The sequence below is a fragment of the Chrysemys picta genome, chromosome 2 (genome assembly GCF_011386835.1).
Source record: "Chrysemys picta bellii isolate R12L10 chromosome 2, ASM1138683v2, whole genome shotgun sequence".
Classification (NCBI taxonomy): Eukaryota; Metazoa; Chordata; order Testudines; family Emydidae; genus Chrysemys; species Chrysemys picta.
Window position 1 is genome coordinate 92,890,289 of NC_088792.1, and position 16,682 is coordinate 92,906,970.

Below are 16,682 nucleotides of genomic sequence, written 5' to 3' on the forward strand. Positions count from 1 at the left end.
TATAAAGTTTACATCTAACATTGAAGTGATGACATTTTTATAAAGCTATTTAAATACAATCCAGCTTTTGCCACTATAAAATCGGCTCTGTTTTGAAACAGTCACTGCAGATGATCCAATATATATCAAAGCCGTGTACTCGGATTTCTCTGTTTCACTATATAATTAAACGTTCTAAGATTTCGAGTGAAAGTTTAATGTAAATATTAGGATTTTTGTTTTGGTTTAAGAGTAATTATTTGAAAGGTTGCGAGGGACCTATAAAATATGATCTTGCTAAGTACAGACTATAGGTACAGTTTTTTACCTAGAGGAAGTTGTTTTCCCTTTCAATAAAGACAGATTTTTAATCAGTTGAAATGGTTTTTTGAAAGCATTGTGTCAGCTCTGCAAAATGTAAACGACGATCGCCAGTAATACGTGTTTTATATAACGCAATGAATGAATACACACTATACAACCAAAATAGCATTAGGATTACAATGTTGCTGTCTGTAAGGGCTGTGTTAGAGAGCACTAGCAATAAAGAAAAATCCAAGCTTTAATTACAGATACTAACAATTAAAACTTTTGGAGTTAAAAAAACCAATTCAAATAATAACTGATCATACCGCAATATACCTTTTTACATCTTAGTTAAAATGTAGTCACATCCACCCCGTTAGTACTTATTTCAACTAGAGTACGGTATTGCTGACTGATAAGAGAAATTCATTAACATAATTTAAACTTCAAATTTGAGTTTTGCTAACTTGGTTTGGTAGGAACCACATGTTCAAAAATGGCATCTGAAATTCATCGTGAAATGTCCCATAAACTACAGAATGTTCCTAATTAAGTAATAGAGCATTTTTCATAAGATTAATGAATTTGTCAGGAACAATGCGAGACCTTGAATAGAGTACATTTTACTCTAGAGTACTTCAAGGGGAGATTCCCCTGAACAAGGACTGTAGGATAAGGAGCCTAAAAATAGTGTGAGCTTCAAAGGAATATGACCATGAATTAATATTATTAGTAACTGTTTGAAGTATAGAGAGTTTTAAGACTTTTTTATAATACACATTTAAATCAAAATCTCTTTCTTCATTTTAGATACTTTGGACTTAGTAATATTGTATGATTGATAATCATGTTTTTAAGTTAGTTAAACAATTGTGAGACTTGTGTATCTTGTGTCCATTTTGTGGTAAGACTAGGTTTGACAGGTGTTTAATAATCTGTCTGTTCATCTACCAATTTAGGATACCCCCCATCAGTCAACTCGCTCATAATGAAAGGCAGGTTACGTGCCACATTTTAAAATCCCCACCAGCAACTTACCTTTCGGTCAAAAAGTCACAGCACTTAAACCGTTGGTTTCATGTGTGCTACAAAGTATTGGGAAAGAAAGTGTGTCTGTGGTGTGTCCATTAGACTCGTAGGAAAAATGCATTACCAAAATGCACTAAGCCTATTTTTATTATATAACGTAACTTTCCTCTGCCTAACTCTTTATATATTGAGGATACAGCAGAAAGAAAGCGACAAGCGAAGAAACAAAGCCATAAACATCACCACCCAAACTGGTTTTGACATGGGCTGTAGTTTGAATTCCCTGCTCTCCTTGTAATTTACAACATCCATGAAACCCCGGACTCATTAACCAGGGTCTACGAGCACGTAAGCAGAGCTGGGTAAGATTTCAAGAGGGTAGAGGATGCTAATACAAGGCCCCGTACCGCAGGGGTTTCTCCCCCCCTTCACTCCAGCAACATTCCCATTGACTTCCCGGGGAGTTTTGTCAGGTTGAGGGCCGGCCGGCGGATCGGGCCTGCTACGTTGTAGCACAGATGGGATGTCACCATGAGGTAGCCCCCGTTGGAGGATCCTAATTCCCCTGGCTACAACTGGCGTGCTGCCGGGGGTGGCGGGGTGGGAGGAGCGCCGCCTCGGCCCCTGCATTTCTGACAGGCAAATCCGACCCCGGATTAGCAAATCCGTGCCAGGACCAGCCGGCCCCTCCCCAGCCGCCCGCTTCGCCTTCGGCCCAGGGATGTGCCATGGACCAGCCTTGGCTTCCCGCTCTGCAACCGAGCCGCTGCGGCGACCACCCGGCTTGCGCGGGGGAAGACGCTGCCGCCGCTAATGCTCCCAGCCCCGCCGCCTTTGATGTGCCCAGCGGCGGGTCCCCGGCCGCCCTTGCAGCAGGAAAGCGGCAGCAGGCACCTTCCCCCCCGCCCCCAGCCCCGTTAGCCGAGCTCGCGGACGGAGGGAGAACCCAGCCGCAGGCCGCCAACCAGCGGGGAGCCACAGCTCGCCTCCTGCTGCCCGAGCAGGTTAGAAGCGCTGCGGAGGTGTCCTCCTGTCCCCTGCCTACTGGTAGGACAACCCCGCACTGATCGCAGGGGCAATGAGCCAGGGCGCCGGGAGCTGTTTCAATGGCACATGGGCCTCTCCCACGAGCGAGGCATCCAGGGGGCGCTGGAGATCAAGACTGGGCTGTTCCTAACACTGTGAGGCAACAAGAGCCTAGGCCAGTGTTTCTCGAAGTGGGGGTCCCAACCCAAAAGGGGGACACAAGACTATTATAGGGGGTCTCCAGAGCCCAGCTACCAGCAGCAGCAAAGAAATAAGGGTGGCGCGGTGTGTGTGGGGGGGTGTTGTCACTTTTTTGGGGGGATGAGGGGTCGTCAGCCTGAAATATTTTAAAAGGGGGTCCCAGCAAAAAAAGTTTGAGAACCCCTGGCCTAGGCCAAGGGATGCCTCTTGTGGATCAAAGGCCTGACCCCTTGGAGTCATTAAAGATCCCCTGGCATGTTTTGTAATTGGTGGCATGTTAGTTAGGGGCCTGGTCAAATTCCCAGTTAGGTAACCCCTAGAATTGGTTGAAAATTGTGCAACAAAGAAAAACGGGGAGAATAAATAAAAGCTGTATTTTTCACTAATATTTTGTCAAGTAATCCCACTTTGGAAAACTGAACCAGTTCTAACCACATTTTACATTTGACACCCCCGCACACCCTCAGTTGGGTAGAGGGCTGGTTGGCAGACAAATGGTTCCTGGAGCCCTTCCTCCTGGGGTGCAGAACAAAAACATTTAAAGGACTGTTCAGGAAGGGGCTAGCGTTTGGGTGGAATAGGTAGGTCTGGATGTTATTTCCCTTTCCAAGTTCCTTACACAAATAGCGGGATACAGTATTCTTCACTCCCTGTCCAAACTCTTGAATACTGTTAAACAGCTAGAGGTGGTTACATTTCAGTGATGGGTAAAGTGATCCCTATGTAATCTTTATATATCAGTTTACAAGACACATTGGGATCCTCCTGGATGAAAAATGGTATACAATCATATACTACTGTGTTGGTGAGAGAATAATTAAACTTCAAATGTGTATGTACCCAGCTAGAAACAGATCTCAGTATTGTCGCATCTGTTTTATATCTTTAGATTTATAAAAATATAGACAGAATAATTAAAACCAAAGGGCCTAACTGTAAAGCTTTGTCCCTTTCTTAAGATACTTTCCTCTACCAATTCTCATTCATTTGAGAAAAGGATATGTATTTATGTTTGGATAAATTTTAAAGTACCTGTCTCCAGTGCAGAAGCTGCTTGCTGGAGTATTTCAATGAGACTTAAAAATCTCATCTCATTTATGAGTTTTGGAGGGCTCAGTCTGTCATGTCTGGGCAGGCATATGTGTGTGCCTCTTCTCACCATGTTTTTCAGGATTGGGCTCCCAATTGTTTTTTAACACAATAAGTCAGAAAAGCAGATCCTTTTTGCAGGGTTATGTTTTTTCCTTCTCCGATCAGATGCCTGGGCATTTCTGGGAGTTTGTTTATGCAGCTGCCAGATGAGCTGCCCCTGGGACTATCGGGTGGACTATCTGCTACTGGGTCATGTGGTTGCACAGTAGGGCTGGTTAGAAAATGTGTAAACAATTTTGGAATGATTTTCATATATTTTTTATTAGAAATGTTTGATTTTTTTGTGTGGATTTGTTTTAGTTGCATTTTCCCCTCAAGGTTTCTTGAAATTCACTTATTTATTTTTTATCATTTTCCATTTTCGAAGTACAGTTTTGTTAGTTTGGTCACACGGTGGGATTTTAAAAAAATATTTCAAAATTTAAAAAATGATGTTTGTAATTCTTTCTATAAAAATAAGTGACAAACCACAAATTGAGACATTTTTCAAAGCTATGTTTAGAAAACCTTTTTTTAAAAAATCAAGATGTATTTTTGATGAAAAAGTTGTTCTTAAAGTTTCAGCCAGCACACTTGTGTAGGGTCTAAGCTTGTGCCCATTGAAGTCTATGTCAGAGGTCTTCCTGTTGACTTTAATGAGCCTTGGAGCAGACCCAATAGAAGTTTGTGCTGACCCTGCAAAAAAGATACAACGAGGACTGATAGGGTATTAGAAATAGGATGATGCTGGCAGGCTGGTGTCCGTCCCCAATGATTCAATCATCGGCCTTTTTAAAACAAGGGCCCACAACTGCCAGAAAGCTAATAAAATAATCCATGGACAGGCATTAAGACAGATGTTCAAAAGGGGCCTCTAATTTTGGGTGTCCAACTTAAGATACCTCTGATTTTCAGTGGTGATGGAATGTTGGGTGCTCAGCACTTCTGAAAATCTGTCCCCAAATGTCTGAAACTGAACACCTAAAATTAGAGATCCCTTGAAAGTTCCAAGGTTCCTTGGCCCGTGTTTCCCTCCCCATGAGTACGATGCAGCAGGACAAGTCCCAAAGACAGTGCAGTTTATTTTGCTTTGAAGGCAGCTGTAGAAAGTATTACATAAAACAACCAGCCAGTTTCGAAGAGCTTCAATGGCATCTAATCTTTTAATTTTTCCTAAGGGATTGAGAGAAAAGGTATTCCCTTGCTCTGTTTTCACACCTCTCTCCCTCACTCTCCCCTGCCTTCCACAATCTCTCCTGGTAGAGGGAAGGGGAAATGATAGATTTCCAGGATGAACATATATTAATTAAAAACCATGGAACCATTATATGAACTCAGAATGAAGGAGGTCCTGGCCTAGAGACAATAGAGTGAAAAAAAGCATTATGATTTACAACTTTCCCTGATCATACAGAACACTTTGTAATTAAGTATGTTATATGGTCTAGGAAAGCCACTGCTGCTGCTTCTGCCACCAAGAAACTACTCCAGCAGCCTTCCACTGTCTGAAGCGTTACAGTGATGAGCACAATACAGAGATGAGTTGGAGGACCAATTGGACATGGCATGGGGGAGTCCCACACATCCCCAGCTTGTTCCCTCAGCACGGGCACTCAATAAGCAGCATTCTCACGCCAGGGTACAATGAGAGGAATCAGCTTTTGCTTATTTTAACAGGATGAGGAAAAGGGTTGGCGATTACTGCCGTGAAGAGGATTTTCCCCCATATATGGCATTAAGGCTTAAGATTTTGAAAGTATTCAGATTTAGGTCTATAGGAACACGTTTCAATACCAGTAATACAATGTACTGTTGACTTATCTGGCAAATTTCTAAGCACTTAAGGAGGAAACAAGGCTTATTTTAAATAGCTTGCTCATAAATAACATTTGGGATAAGGCAGATTGGCACTGAAACAGAACTTCATTCTGAGTTCATTTTCGTTTCAGTGGTGTGAAGACAACCGTACATGCTATGTACTTCCTGTTCATGCTCATTTCCAAAGGAACAAAACATATAATAAAAAGTCAGTTCTGGTATTTATACATTGGGCAATGAAGACAATTAAATAGATGATGTACCTGTAAAGCTCAACCATTCCAAGGGCAAAAATATTTGCTCTTCAGAAAAAGAAGTATTTTTATGAGCCACAGAGATTAGTCCTAGTAGAAGGGAGGAGTTGGAAGTACCCAGAGAGGGAATGAACTCCAGTGACAGAAAAATCACCCCAACTCTTCCATTTTGGGGCAGAATTTTTAAAGTAGCAGTTCCCAGGAGTCTCCCACCTAATGGAAAGTAACTGTTCCATTTCATGAAACCTTTTGAGGTTTTGAAATATGTTTTTGTTCTGATGTGGAGCCAAAATGACTTTTTGAAAGATTTTGCAAAATGGGGAGTGGAGGTCTTAGTTGGGAAAAACCAAAACCAAAAACTCAAATCCTGTTCTTAACTTGGGTTAAATCATAATGAAAACAAGGCAACTAGGGCATTATGTCAGGTTACCAACTCAGGTTCAACCCCAGGCTCCAACTCAAGCTGCTAACTTGTTACCTTGCTGTCAGCTACAAGCATGCAGAGGATTTTTTTTTTTTTTTTTTTTTTGCTCTGAAGACATACCCAAAGACTCTATACCCTGTTGGTTAGGGCACTGCCCTAGTATGTGCCCAAATCAGGGCCTTCAAACTGGATCTTCTGCTTCCTAAGCTAGCACCCAAACCACTAGGCTACAGTCTACCTCTTAGTCTAGCTCAGGAACGCTTCCTGAGGAAATTGTTGCTGGGACGGCTATATTTCGGCAAAACTTTTTGGGTTAGACTAGAAACAGTTTTGTCAAAAGTATTTCAACCAGCTGTATTCTTACTCTGAAGCAGCACCCCAGTACGTAACTGCCTTCAGGTGTTGCCCACCCCCAGACAGAAGCAGTTTCTTCAGGGTGGACAGTTCTCACAATTTTATCATGAGTGTCATGCTATTTGAGGTTTTTCTTAAGCCCCCAGCTGTTGGAATCATACTAGCTAATCTCAGCTTTTATTAAAACCAAAAACAACCCCCCACCCAAGCCCCCAACCTTTCTAGCCCTCATAGTTGCAGGAAAAAAGCTTGAAAAGTGTGACAACCCCTGTCCACCCAGAGGCTCCAACACCAGGAAGCAAAGAAAAAGAACTTTACATTTTTTATATTTAAAGTCTGATGACTTTTAAGCCAATCTCATGATTTTGGGGGCATGGCTCATGATTCTTAAACACTTGGGATTGACAATACTGTGTTTCACAAAAGACAACAGATCTCTGCAGAGACTCCGGGGGCCAGATCCAGACCGCTGCTCTCTCCTTTTGCTCTGCTGCAGTAGCACAGAGTGGCTAGCACATTTTTTAAAACAGCCAGCTTCGGAATCCTGCTGGGCAAGACAAACTCCAGGTGACAAATTCATGCGCTCGGTCTGTGCAACTGCCCTCTCCCCATCAGAGTGACAGGGACAGCCATGAGTGTGCTCTGACAACCCTCGCGCAAACTAGATGGCAATTCCTTCAGGGCAGGTATTGGTTCTTTTCTGTTTGTACAGCGCCCAACACAATGGCACCCCATCATAACATAAACATTTACTCCTAGTAGCAAAAACTTCCCTAACTTATTCCAGCAACTGACTTGGCTGAAATCAATGAGAGATTCAATTGTGTTGAAATAATAGGAGTCTTATTTAAAAATCCATGATACAGCATGGCCCTTTATTACACATGGCCAAATCCTGCTCTTCTGACTTTCAGTGGGACTCCTTTTGTGACTACAGACAGCAAATTTTTGCTCCACATCTTTTATTTTTAAAGCCAACTGATGTATATCTGGGCTATTTTTCTAATACTGAAGCTTTTTATAGACTATAATTAATACCGGGGGTCGGCAATGTTTGGCACGCGGCTCACCAGGGTAAGCACCCTGGCGGGCCGGGCCAGTTTATTTACCTGCTGACGTGGCAGGTTCGGCCGATCACGGCCCCCACTGACTGCGGTTCGCCATCCTGGGCCAATGGGGGCGGCGGGAAGCGGCGCAGGTGAGGGATGTGCTGGCCACGGCTTCCCGCTGCCCCCATTGGCCCGGGACGGCGAACCACGGCCAGTGGGGGCTGCGATCGGCCGAACCTGCCGCGTCAGCAGGTAAATAAACTGGCCCGGCCCACCAGGGTGCTTACCCTGGCGAGCCGCATGCCAAATGTTGCCGACCCCTGATTAATACTATGGGGCTGGTGCTTTCCAAAATAACCCTTTACCCTAAAATATTGTGGGTGGGCATAAATAGTCCTATGGGAAGTGACATTAGCCTGTATATTTCACCAAATACTAAATGTTCCCCATGATTAGCACTACTAACTTAAAAGGGCCCAGAGTAAATGAGAATTGAAAATGAAAATCCGTTTAGCCCTACTAGAATAAATTATGTGGATTTACTAAGTACGTAGTAAAAGTGAGGCTGGCACTTAAAAAGAAAGATAACAGTTTTAAGCAGGCTTTAAGATGGGGAGGCCTGGACCCAATTAGCGAGCATTTTACAGCAGTTATTTTATAGCAAAAACAGAAACACACGGTTATTTTTGACCACAGAAACAGGCATATTTGACACTTTCCCCAATAATGGAAAGAAAATTGAGAACAAAAGCTAAACATTGAAGACAAAGGGATTGTAAGAAAGCCAGTAGGATTTGATGCTAAATCTCAGCAATAGGATTGCATGTTAGCAGGGCAAAGTAGTTTCAGTAAAATGAAAAATTATAACTTTAATGACAGAATTGTCATTCCTTCTGAAGGAACCCCACTTTTGCTTTGAGTCAGCAGGGTGTAGTGAATAGAACACTAGACCGGGACTCAGGAAAGCTGGATTCTATTCCTGCCTCTGGATGACCTTGGGCAAATCATTTCACCTTCCAGTGCCTCAGATTTCCTGTCTGTAAAATGGGGCTAATGATATTGACCTCCTTTGTAAAGCACTTTGAAATCTATTGATGATAAGCGCTAGGCATTTATTATTATGATGACTTGCAAAACCGGAAGTTTAGAAAATATACCAAGCTGTAGACTTTGCCTGATTTGTGGTAAACAAAACAGCCACACTTCTATTCTTAAATCTGGTGTTGCTGCTCATTAAGGGCTGAAAAGTCCAACTCATTCATTTATGCCTAATTTAAAAGATTAATCCTATTTTTAAATATGTCTAATCAAACCTTCCCTCCCCCCCTTCAGCCTTTTCTTAAACTCTGTTTGCAAAGTGGCCTGAGCCCTTTACTCTCAGTTGTTTCTAAGGAGTGAGAGGTAAGGCTGTGTGTACATCAGAGAAGAATACCCATGGTAGTTCCAACAATAATCAAGGCCATCTGAAATCTGTCACTTATTATTTGCTAACTGCATGGCATCCTTTTCTTCAATTTGTCAATGTAGATTATGCCCACAAATAACTATTCCCAGTAGTATAATATGGCTCACTACTTAGCATCTGTCAAACAACTTGCCATCAGCTTTCTACAATTGATGTTTTCAGTAGATTTCTGCTGAAGACTGAAAAAGTTTTTCTGACCTCTTCACTACAGAGGATTCAAAGACCATCTGAGGCAACAGTCCAGTACGGCAGTATGCCATAAGAGAATGAGAATTAACTGAGCAACAATTGAATTTGGAAATGGATTTAGAATAGCCACTGATTGCTGCAGGAGAGAGAGTATTTCTTTAGTGCCGCTGCCATTAACTTAGGTCACATAGATTAAACTTTAGGGACTTATTCCTCTCTAATGTCTGACCCAAACACTGGAGGATTGAAGGGATGCAGACTGCTAAAGTCAAAACAGCGAGACCAACAGTATTGGTTCTTGCTTTTACTGATCTTCCTCACTAACAACATGAGCAGACAGTATCAAATGTGTCACAGAATGGCCCCTTTACTACTAGGCTGAGACCCAGATTAGTTTACTGGTTCTTGCTCTGTTGGCCAGCAGGAGTAGGTCCGCTATGAGAGTGGCATGCTCAGTGCTGGAGAGGATGGGATCATGGGAGTGGTCTATGCATTACTCAGCAACATGCCTCCTTCTAATTGAGGGCTTGATTCTGTTCCCACTGAAGATAATGGCCTAACTACTATTTGATTTAATGGTGCAGGATGAAGCCCTAAAGAAGTGGCTATAAAAGTCTCTGCTCAGAGGCCTGTTCACTCCTCATGAAGAAAGCTGTGGGCAGGGATGCAGAATCTCAAGAATGGATAGGCCAAATCTGAGTTTAAAAGAGGGTCCATTAGAATTCCTTAAAGATGTTAAGTAAACCCTGTACCCAAGGGGTTGTATGTCTGTGCAGTGGAAGTGTCAGTGCAAATTCCTGCAGCTTGTCCTAATTGGGCATACCTTTTTGTTGATTGTAGTATGTGTTCTTAATATTAGGTTGTGCAGTCACTAGAGGCTGGTGGACCAGGCACAGTGGCTTAAGGAAGGGGCTAGACGCTGGATTAGTGGGTGAGACGAACAAGCTTGTGGCTATATATGAAGCATAAATAAAATGTAGCAGAGCAGCAAGGGCAGAGAAGGGGAGGACTGATCATTTCAAGAAGCATGTTTTTAAACTGAGAAGACCTTTCTTTTAGTCAAGTACTTTTGGTCTCACATGAGGGTTGCCGCAGCAGCACAGCCACTTCCAGGCCTGCAGCCCTCAACATCTGTAACTCACTTTGCATTGCTAACTAAAAGCTGATGTCTGTTTTTTAAAAACACCAGTGTCTCCCAAACCACATGAGTGTTTAGATACAGCTGGATCGTGGTCCCTTTCAAGCACAGATCCAGAGCAGTTGTGGAGACGGTGGCACTCACACAGCTCTCATTTTGCAATATTTTCCCTGTTGTGGGGCCAACCGAATTGATGATTCTGTTAGAGGTTTTCTAATGAAGCTTACATTTTTAATGGATAATTTAACTTCTCAACTGAGCTCTCCAATCAGGGCCAGCTCTGGCTTTTTGGCCGCCCCAAGCAAAACAAAACAAAACAAAAAAAACGGGGTGGCCAGAACCGCAAAGCAAAAAAAAAAAAAAAGCGCAGGTGCTGGGGGACTGGCTGGTGGGGGGGAGAGGGAGAGAAGGGGGCAGCCAGGGCTATAGCAGGGGCGCCGCCTGCCGCGAGGACTACACTCCGGTCGGCGGGGAGGGAAGAAAGAGGACTGCCCTGCAGGGCACTCTTGTTCTCCGCCCTACAGGGCGGCCGGAGAGGAATAAAAAAAAAAAAAAAGTGTCTGTGCTGCCCTAGGATTGGGCAGAATGCCGCCTCGAACAATCTGCCGCCCCAAGCTTGCTCAGCTGGTGCCGGGAGCCGGCCCTGCCTCCAATGGAACGTTGCGTGGACAGGTAGGATCCAGCACCAAAGAAAGTGTCACTTTTAATAAGTGACTCAATATTTTTCTGAATTACCTTCCAACTGTCATAAAAGAATATCTCTTCTAAAAATTAAAGATAGAGCTGGGAGAATTACATGCAACCAGCCATCTACTCAATTCAATTTTTTCTGCTTGCAAGCTAGCCACAAGACATTCATGATTTCCCCAAATTTGTTCTTTATCTGCTAATTTAATGAATGACGTGGCTGAACAAATAACATTATTGGTATTATCCCTATATTGGGTGTTTGATTATTAGTTATTCTGTCTTTTTAGTTTCTTATAATATGACTCTGACTGTCATATCAGAGAGTATGTTTGTTAATGTTTAGGAGGTTATGTAAGCCATATATTATTGTGTCTGTTCCTTGTAAAGAGGAGGCATGCCCGATCAAACCACTAATGATCTGGGGGTGGAGGGAAGGGAGGAAGAGAGAGATTATGACACTAGAGAAACTTTAGGACATTTAAAAGCTTTTCCTGTCCCTTTTTGTACAAAAGAAAAGACATCATAGCGGGCTCTGCATATGGACCCCAGATTTAAAAATAGCTGTGTTCTCTTCTCACTGAAGATGAGAGAAAGACAGAAGCCAGACTTATTGGCTGGTTAGCAGACTTTACATTCACTTCTCTGCCACACTGATACCAAATAACTGTGCATACATACACACATGTGGTCCTGTTTGAAAGGTTGTGGCCAATCCCTCAACTGGCCTATTTAATTGTCTGAGAGCCAGGGACTGGAGGAAGAGTGAAAGGATTGGCACATTGAATGTAGGATGATAGGACAATCAACACAGCACAATTTAATTTATTTCCCTAGGGCATCACTTGAATTTACCAGTATCCCCCTTTTTGAAACAGCCTATCACCAATGTCATAGTCACATAATCATGGCCAGTGAGAGCTAGGAGAGGCAGGTCAGATCTCAGGAACAATCTCTGTGTTGGGGAACCAAACTCACTTTAGGGGTTTAGGAAACAATCATCATAAGTCTTCCCTATGCGGTGCTTGCTTAGCAATGTGCCATTCCTATGTGTAACTGCCATTGCTGGTTGGCACGCACACATATGCATACAGTCTACTCAGAGCACTTGTGGAGGGAGGAAGCCAAAAAACACCCCCCCAAAAAAACAAACTCACCAGAGAATACAGGGGCGGTCCAGCAATGGAAACCACCAGCATGGCAATATCACAACCACCAAGTGCCTCTGCTAGTGCTTTACATTATGTGTAGCAAAACCACAGCAGTCTATCTTTGTAAAAACTGACTGGAAAAATCAGGAAGTCAGGGGCTGTGGGAGGGATATGAATAAAGGGGTTGGGTTACAGGTTCTTGTCCATCCACAGCACCTGCAGTTAGCAGGGGCATTCACTGTTGAAGAGGAAGATCCCTCTGTCGATGACTCCTCGTGGCAGGCTTCTCCCAAGTGAGAAAGTCACCGATAAGGATGTTGATAACTGGCACTGTGCTAGGCTGGTTGAGTCCTGAGGGCCAGGATAAAGATGAGGGGTTCTCTATGGAGCACCTTAAAACCGGTGAAGAAGCTGTCTGTAATAGGATGCTGACATGTTACTTTCCCATTGTCTCAAAATTAATCAGATCTACACTTCATGAGAGAAAGAAGAGGCCCATAGTACTTGTGGGATAAGATCACAGGAAGCAGCAGAGGTAATGGAGCTGCCCAGGGTATAGTCTGTCATACTTCACATAGTCAGCCAACTTCACCAACAGCTGAAGAAAAAACTGGACACTGAAATTGTACGTGTGGGAATATTTTTCCCTTGACAGCAGTGATGAAATCCATGCAACTTGTCTAATATGTCAGCAGATGGTTAGCAACAGACTTGACCTTGGCTGTGTGGGTACCACATCTATGCAAAAGCACAGTGATAGGGAGGTACGTAACGAGAACCAGGTTGAGCGGCAGCATGGCTGAGACAGAGAAGAGCTTTCCTCGTGATCATTGTGGTGTGTCAAGAAAGCCTTATGCGAGTCAGAGTAAAAGCAACATCACAAGTGTGACCAAAGTATTCCATAGGAGATCTAGTGTAAAACAACCCAACAGATCCTGGACAAGAGTTTTAAGGGCTAAAAAATATGCTTGTATATAGGCTGAAGCCTTATTACTGAATATTGCCTATGCAAAACATGCCAATGATTAACTTACTGTTACTTCCAGGGGGCGGGTCAGGGATTTTGGGAACCAATGGCTGATGCTGCTCTTTATCTCCCCCAAAAAAGGCATAGTTAGAGATCTGCACATGGCTAATATAGCGAGCAGAGAGTGAGAGGGAAGGTACAGTTGATCTTGAACAAATGGCCCATTGATCGAACATCTGATTACAAGGTCCTGTCAGCTGTAGCAAGAGCACCAAGATCAAACTACCACGGCATCACTGTATGCATGTGCAGATTAGAGAAGCAACACACTGCCACTGATATATTTGATAAACTGCATGATGTGATAGAATAACGGCCCACTCCCTTCCTTCTCTCCCAGCCCAGGTTCGTGGCCTCAGACAGTGGGTGAGATGTGAGGAAGGCAGTGCATGATGGCTGTTTCCCACAAGGCTCACTTTGTGCAATGCCTGATCCTAACAGAAAGGGAATGTGACAGCAAGTGCTGTCTGCACTTACTGGGGACCAACGCTGCTGTGATCAATGCTGCAGGGGGTCGATTTAGTGGGCCTAGTGAAGACCCGCTAAATTGATGGCAGAGCACTCTCCGGTCGACTCCGGTACTCCACCGGAATGAGAGGAGTAAGGTACATTGACAGCAGAGCGTCTCCTGTCGACATAGTGCAGTGTAGACACTGGAGTAAGTCGACCTCAGCTACGTTGACTCCAGCTACGTTATTCACGTAACTGGAAGAGAGTAACATAGGAATAGAGTAACTTAGGTCAACTTACCACGGTAGTGTAGACAAGGCCTAAGATCTGTAGCCATAGGGTGACCAGATCAGCAGTCCAACATATCGGGACGGGGAGGGAAAAAAACGGGGGGGCGGTCCAAAATATCGGGACGGGGGAGTGGAAGGGAAAAAAACGGGGGGAGGGCGGAGCAAAAAAAGGGGGGGCGGAGCAAAAAAAAAAAAAAGTGTTTAAAAGGGGCCAGGGGCATTAGCAGGCCCCGGCACCGGCCGCGCACCCTGGCCCCGGCCCTCCCCGTGGAGCCTCCCGCCCCCCGGCCCGCCACGGGCATATACGGCACGCGGTGGATCCGGGCGGGGGCAGCGCGGAGCGGGCAGGAGCCGGGTGGGCGGCAGGGGCCGAATCCCCGCTGCTTCCAGGGAGCCCCGCGCCTCTCCCGCCCGCTCGCGGCTGCGGCTCCTTCCCGGCGGGACGCACCTCCCACCGCCCTGGCCACATGCGGTGCGCGTCCCCCGCGCCTACTCTCCCTCCCGCCGGGAAGGAGCAGCTGGACGCGTGCCACATGTGGCCGGGGCGGCGGGAGGTGCGTCCCGCCGGGAAGGAGCCGCAGCCGCAAGCGGGAGGGAGAGGCGCAGGGCTCCCTGGCAGCAGCAGGGATTCGGCCCACGCCACCCAACCAGCCCCTGCCCGCTCCACACTGCCCCCGCCTGGACCCACTGCGCTACCCCGCGGGCTGCAGGGCTGGAGCAGCCTCCAGGCTGCGCTCCCGGCCCCGGGTGCAGTGGCCCGGGCAGGAGCTCTCTGTCGCGGCGGGGGGCTCAAAGCTGAGCCCCCCATCTCCCTCCCTTGGCAGCCCCCCTTTGCCCACCGGGTGCCTGGGTGCCGGAGCTGACTCACCAGCTCCAGGATCCAGGCACCGCCGCCACCCCCTCCCTCCCAGGCTTGCACCGCCATGCTGCAAGCCTGGGAGGGAGGAGGAACGCTGCGTGGTTGGGGAAGAGGCGGGGCCAGGGTGGGGATTTGGGGAGGGAGCCAATGGGGGAAGGGGGGACGGAGCCGGGGGGCGGAGCGCAACATTTCTTTTTTGTCCAGTGTCCCGACCAAACATCGGTCGGGACGCGGGACAAAGAAGCAAAAATCGGGACAGTCCCGATAAAATCAGGACGCCTGGTCACCCTATGGAGCCACATCATCCAGTGTTGCACAGGGCATTGTGTTTCCAGAGCTTCAGTTAAAGCCCGAGTTACCACATAAAGCAAGACGTCATGCTGTGGCACTCCACAAGTAGAACAGGCTTTATGTGCAGGAGGCACTATTTAATGTTTCAACCTACATTCCTTCAGACAGGCGCAGGAAGGCAGCAGCCTGCACTATGCACTGCCAGACTGGCCCCTAATAAAACCTCTGGGCAACAAATACTCTCAGGTCTTTGGATGATGCCATGAGTTTTTTTTCAGTGGGGATGAGACTTGCTTGTATTAGCCAGGTCACGCCATTGAATTATCTGTTGGAATAAAATGCAAGCTGTATAGTTGAGCAATACAGCAGGTGACCCACAACTGCAACAGTGACAGGAAAAATGCTGCACCTGTGGGAGAGGTTAGCTGCCACCTCAGAGAAATATGAGACAAGAATATGCCATTGTGACTACAGATATGAACCCCAGTCTTTAAAGCACTGTGGGTTTCTTGGGCCTACATGCAGAGTAAGAGCTCTGATCCAGCAGAAGAAATGCTGACATCTATGCCAAGGTTGTACGGCGCATGGGAGTGAAGGGCTACACCAGGGACACACAGCAGTGCCATGTGAAAATAAAGGAGTTTCGGCAAGCATACCAGAAGACAAGGGAGGCGAACAGTCATTCTGGTTCTGCCTCACAGACATGCCGCTTTTATGAGGTGCTGAGAATCGCATGCAGCTGTGACCGCACCGCTATTCCAAAACGCTCTGTGGATACCTCCCAGGAGCCCCAGGTGACCTTGAGCAACAATGAGGAGGAGAATGTGAGGCAGGCAAGCGGAGGATCCATTCTTCCCGACAGCCAAGAACTGTTTTTAACCCAGGAGCCCATCCCTTCACAGAACCAGTTGGCGGTAGAGCATAATGCCAGAGAAGGCACCCCTGGTGAGTACACATCTCCAATCAAACTGTAGGGGTTACATGCTATTACTTTTTATGTTTAATCTGAACAAAAAAGTAGGTGTGGTGGGTATCCAGCTATGCAGAGGGTGCTCTCTGAAAAAGATTGTTTATATGCACAGCAATGGCCTGGGAATTCTCCATGGAGATCTCTAGGAAGTTTTCCTGGAAGTACTCTGCAATCCTTTGCAGAAGGTTTCTGGGAAGGGCTGCCTTATTTCATCCACCACAGTAGGACACTTTCCCGCGCCACTCCAGTATTAACTCTGCTGGCATCATTGCAGCACACAGCATTGCAGCATAAGGACCAGGTCTGTACCCAGATCCTTGCAGCATCTGTTTCCTTGCTGCCTCTGTTGTCCTCAGAAAAGTGATATTTCATAGGGTCACCTAGGGGAAACAGGGGAAGTTTCAATGCTAGCCCTTAAACCGCAAACAATTCAACAAGTAATCCGCCCCCCGTTTGGTGAAATCTGGGTCACACAACCACACTTTCCCAAATGTGCCGTGGTTGTGGTTGGAAGGGATCACCGTGTATTGCAAGCAGCATTGAAAAAAAGGGGGGACGTGGCAGCTTCCTGTTTGTCTCCCTTTCCCGCATCCC

The 16,682-nt window shown here is 45.8% G+C and overlaps 1 long non-coding RNA gene across 1 annotated transcript in view; it reads left to right on the forward strand.

Moving 5' to 3' along the window:
• Positions 1–1,262: 1,262 nt before the first annotated feature.
• LOC122174696 (uncharacterized) overlaps positions 1,263–16,682 on the forward strand; it is a 73,008-nt gene continuing 57,588 nt past the window's right edge. Inside the window, exon 1 of the long non-coding RNA XR_006176860.2 lies at positions 1,263–2,361. This is a non-coding gene — a long non-coding RNA (uncharacterized LOC122174696). The remainder of the gene's footprint in view (positions 2,362–16,682) is intronic.